This window comes from Triticum aestivum, chromosome 6B (genome assembly GCF_018294505.1).
Source record: "Triticum aestivum cultivar Chinese Spring chromosome 6B, IWGSC CS RefSeq v2.1, whole genome shotgun sequence".
NCBI lineage: Eukaryota > Viridiplantae > Streptophyta > Magnoliopsida > Poales > Poaceae > Triticum > Triticum aestivum.
The window spans coordinates 387,682,253-387,687,900 of NC_057810.1; positions in this window are offsets into that span (position 1 = coordinate 387,682,253).

A 5,648-nucleotide genomic window follows, 5' to 3' on the forward strand; every position below is an offset into this window, starting at 1 on the left:
GACCCCGTCCCGGATCATCCGGACCCTGCCCGGACGTCTGGACTGCCATCCGGACATCCGGCCCCGCGCCTCCACCAGCCGAGTCTCCGGATCATCCGGGCCTCCTCCCGGATCATCCGGACCAGCCCGGATCATCCGGCTTCGGACCCGGATCATCCGGACCAGCCCGGATCATCCGGCTTCGGACCCGGATCATCCGGCCAGCGCCTGTGTGTGCGTGTTGGGCTGAGCCCGTGTACCCCTTCGCCCCCTAGCCTATAAATAGGACTCCTCCTCCTCCTTTTGAGACTTAGCATTGGATTAGCTCATGTTTGTGTGAGAGCCTTTGCTCATCCACTTGGATACTTCTCCTCGGAGATCAGGACCTCTCCGGAGAAGATCCCCAAGCGGATTCAAGACCCCTCTTTAGGGAAGAACATCAAGGCCTCCTCTTGGAGAAGAACGATTCCGTTGTATCCTTTCCCTTTGTTGATTGTAGATCATATGTATCACTTATGTGTGTGGTGATCTAGCACTTATGTGATCGATTCCTTGTTGATTGAGTGATTCTCTCTCGTTTTCCCCATGTTTCCCCTTTGTGCTTCCGCTCGTTCTTCGTGTCTCCCCGTAGGATCCACTCCAAACGTGAAAGATCGACGCTATAGGGTTCCACCCTACATCATTATGGTATCATGAGCCACGTTGATCACGTTTTGGAGCCCATACCCCTCTTTTTCTAGCTTGATTTTGTTGTTTTCGTCCTAAATCCGAAAATCCCCACCAAAAATAACCCCAAATTTTTTTTTGTGATTTGTTAGTTTTGATGATGTTTTGTTGATTTTGATCCGTGGATTCAGTGTGTAACTCGTGGATCTTGCTTTTCCCCACCTTCTTCCCCTCGAAATCCATCCAAAATCCGCGGAATCACCGAATTTCTCGCCGTTTTCGAGTTCTTCCCGAGCAGTTCCAGACCGCGTTTGACCTGCCCGGATCATCCGGACCCTGGCCTGGATCATCCGGACGCACCTGGATCATCCTGCTCCTGGCCCGGATCATCCGGCTTCCTGTGCCGAAACTGCATTTTTGCAGTCCTCCACCACCACCACCTACGTCCACATACTCCCCCACCCCAACCACCAACACTTCCACCTGCCAAACCCCAGCAACACAACCTCCATACTACCATTCGACTTTGGGTTCGAGAATTTGAGTGAGATTTCCGTGTCCTTTTGTGTTTCGGCTATTTAGGTACGGTGCGACATCAACAACTACCACTCATTTTCGTCGACTACTAATCTTCACTACGGACAGTAACTTCGACGACATCTTTGTCATACCTTGCAATTGCATTGATAACCATCATATACCATCTTTTGCGTTGCTTACCCATCGAGACTAGCCATTGAGTATTGCCGGCAACGTGACTTGTGCACATTAGTAAGCATACCCCATATCATATAGATCATCGTGGTGCATATCTCGGAATCAACTTGTGTGTCACAAAGTTGGCATTGCATACACAATTGCTATCTTGGTTCGTGAAGTTTGCATAAGAAAAGAGCTCACAAGAGAAAGAGCCACTCAAGCTTTTAAGAAAAGAGGAAAGATAAGCAAAGAGCTTATGAACAAGAAGCATAGCATCATACAACATTAAGATTGTCATATAAGATCATCTTGGATCATTGCACCGAAATACCATACATATAGCATACTTGGGATAGAGATCGTTGCATTTTTGCCTAGTAGGTTGTGCACAAGCTCCGTATCCACCTATTGTGCAATCGTGCTAGCGTCTCTCTAGTATTGTGCAACAAGAGCATTTTCGTGGATTCCACATTTTGGCTCACTTATGGTTTGCACAATCCCATTTATCTATTTGCGTGTGTGTTTCCGTGTACCTCTACTTGCTTGGTCTACTTGTTACATTTGCGAATTTGCGAATCCTTTTCAACATTTTTGATTCAAGCTAACAATTGCAATCAATTTTGTGCCACCATCCTAACCAAGCTCCACCAAAAGCTTTTACTTGTGTAGGTGTGAGAATCGACAAGGATTGGTACCAATAGTGCTATTTCATTGTCCACATTTGAGTGAACTTGATTCATCTTCAACTTAGGTCAAAGGTACATTGGTATTAGTTCTTCTCCTTCTACCACTCACAATTTTACTTGGTATGATGGATAGGCCAAGTTCTTCTACAAATCCACCTCTCATCGAGAACGGCGACGACATGTCATCATTCGTCACAAAGAGCCACCTCTTTGGTGCTCAAAGGGCGTTACACCAAGAGCAACAAGCTATGAGCGACCGCATCGACAACCTCGCCACCGACTTGCGACTCTCCGAGCAACATACAAGAGACTACTTCGACGACAAGTTCGACTCTCACAAGCAAGAAAATGATGCAAGAATGGACGAGATCCGCGCCTTGATGAGGAACCGGCATCATTCCACTTCTTCCTCCTCAAGACGGAGCCGCTCGAGTCGACACCCCGATGACACCTTCTCCGGCTCAAGTACACCGTCATCAACCATTCTTCGACGAGCCGCGCGTCAAGACCGTCATGCATCTCGGAACCCACTACAAGACAAGCATCCACAAGAGCAAGTCGATGAGCAAGTCCCTCGTCCTCCATCAAACCAAGTGGCTTTTGCTCAAGCTCAAGAACGACAACGACTACGGCGACAAGAAGAAGAACGAGCGCGTCTACACCAAGAACAACAAGACGCCGAGGCTCAACATCTTCAACAACAACAACGAGAAGCTCAAGCACTTGAGGCGCAACGTGCCCTTCAAGAATCAAGTCGAGCCATCGCCAACCGCAATCGCGAACGGCGCAATCAAGAGGAAGCCCTTCGAGAAGAAATCCAAGAGAGGAACTACCATCCGCGTGCGCAACGGCAAGCTCCACAAGCCCCTACTCAAGCTCGTCAAGCTCCCCTTCAACCTCAAGTTCGACAAGAGCAAGTTGATCATGGACTTCCTCTGCGCCAAGAGCAACATGAGGATGACTACCCTCCACGCCAAGGGCGTCATCATCACCATCGCCAACAACACAATGAAGAGCAACGCTATGGCAAGCTCAAGTTCACATTGCCCAAGTTAAAGGGAAGCAATGATCCGGAAGAGTACCTCTCATGGGCATTGAAGGTCGACAAAATCTTTCGTTTGCACAACTATGAGGAAGAGAAGAAGATCGCTATGGCATCACTTGAGTTCCAAGACTATGTGCTCATATGGTGGGAACATGTCCTTGAACGCCGGGAAGCAAGAGGTGAACCTCCAATCACCACTTGGGCTCAAATGAAGGATGTCATGCGAGCACGTTTTGTGCCAACCTACTACAACCGCGATCTCTTCAAGAAGCTACAACTCCTCAAGCTAGGAACAAAGAGTGTTGAAGAATACTACAAGGAAATTGAGATTGCCATGATTCGAGCCAATGTCACGGAAGATGATGAGCAAACAATGGCACGATTCTTGAATGGACTCAATCATCCCATCAAGAAGATCGCCGACTTCCAACCCTACTCCAACCTCATTGAGCTCGTGCATCAAGCTACAAAGGCGGAACGTCAAGTGCAAGATGACTTCAAGTACGCCAAGTACTCCTACAAGACACACGGCTTCTCCAACAACCAAGCTTCAACAACTACTCCAACTTCAACATCAACTAAGCCTTCTCCAGGCAACGACGACAAGTCAAGTTACAAGAAAACTTCCACAAGTTCAAGTCGTCTTCCTCCTACTACGAGCAACCTCAAGACGCGTGCTTCATCATCTACTCCAACCGATGAGACCGTCAAGACAAGCTCCTTTAAGTGTTTCACTTGCGGCGGCCGAGGCCACAAGTCCTATGAATGCACCAACAAGCGCACCATGATCCTCAACGACGACGGCACCTACGACTCAATGAGTGAAGATGAAATGGAAGCTATTGAGCAAGTGGCCATGCAACGGCGCGTGAACAAGGATGAAGATGATCAAGTCTTTTGTGATGAAGATACGAGCCCCGCTCTTGTTGTCTCCAAGGTCTTGACACTTCAACATCAACAAGAAGAAGACCAACGATGCCACATCTTCCACACAAAGGCCGGCATCAATGGAAGGTCCGTCAAGGTTATCATCGATGGAGGTAGTTGCCACAACTTGGCAAGTGAAGAACTATGCTCCAAGCTTCAATTGATCAAGAAGAAGCACCCGCACCCCTACAAGGTTCAATGGCTAAGTGACTCCGGCACTATACGAGTCGAGCATACGGTCCAAGTCTCTTTCCAAATAGGTGCTTATGAAGACACTTTGGAATGTGATGTGGTCCCAATGACCGTTTGCCACCTCCTTCTTGGTCGACCATGGCAATTCGACCGTGGTGTCATCCACAATGGGCGAACCAATCACTATAGCTTCAAGATGAAAGGGAAGGAGTATGTTCTACGACCTATGTCTCCTAGTCAAGTGATAGCCGACAAGCAAGCCACCCACCATGGAGAGAAGAGTGAGAAAGTCACCCACCCAAAAGTGAGTGAGAGCCACAAGCCAAATATGAGTGCCTCTTCGCCTAGAGAGAAAAACCTCATCCTATTTGCCACCAAAAGTGAGATAAGAGAAGTGTGTGAGAACCCATCGAGTGTGATGCACTTTGTCCTTGTGTGCAAGGATGGAGAACCAAAAACTAACACTTCTCACGAGCTACCTTTAGTGTTTCAATCTCTTTTGCAGGAATTCCAAGATGTTTTCCCCGATGAGCTACCTCCGGGTCTACCTCCTCTACGAGGCATTGAGCATCGAATCGACCTCATCCCCGGAGCACCACTTCCAAACAAAGCTCCATACCGTGTCAATCCCGAAGAAACCAAGGAGATTCAACAGCAAGTACAACAACTCATCGACAACGGTCATTCTTCTCTTCGTTTGCTACTTTTGCAAGAGGCTCATGGAGATGGACTCATGGGACACTTTGGACGCGACAAGACTTTCGCCACACTCTCCAAGAACTACTTTTGGCCAAAGATGTTCCGCGACGTCTCACGCTTCACCACACGATGCTCCACATGTCGCAAAGCTAAGTCAAAAGCTCAATACCATGGTCTTTACATGCCACTTCCTATTCCTTATCAACCTTGGGAAGACATTAGTATGGATTTTGTACTTGGTTTGCCTAGAACTCAAAATGGAAAGGATTCCGTGTTTGTCGTTGTGGACCGATTTTCTAAGATGGCACATTTCATTCCTTGCAACAAGATAGACGATGCTTCACATATTGCAAATCTCTTTTGTAGGGAAATCTTGCGCCTCCATGGAGTACCAAAGACAATCATCTCCGACCGCGACGTCAAGTTCTTGAGTTACTTTTGGAAGACTCTATGCGCCAAGCTCGGAATCAAGCTCTTGTTCTCATCCGCATACCATCCTCAAACCGACGGCCAAACGGAGGTGACGAACCGGACACTATCCACTCTACTTCGTGTGTTGATCAAGAAGAACATCAAGGAGTGGGAGGCGTGTCTACCCATCGCCGAGTACGCCTACAACCGCGCAAGACATACGACTACCGGCAAGTCCCCCTTCGAGGTCGTCTACGGCTTCAACCCATTGTCCCCATTGGACATTGTACCTCTTCCTCTACAAGAGCGCACCAATCTCGACGCAATTTCCCGTGCAAGCTACA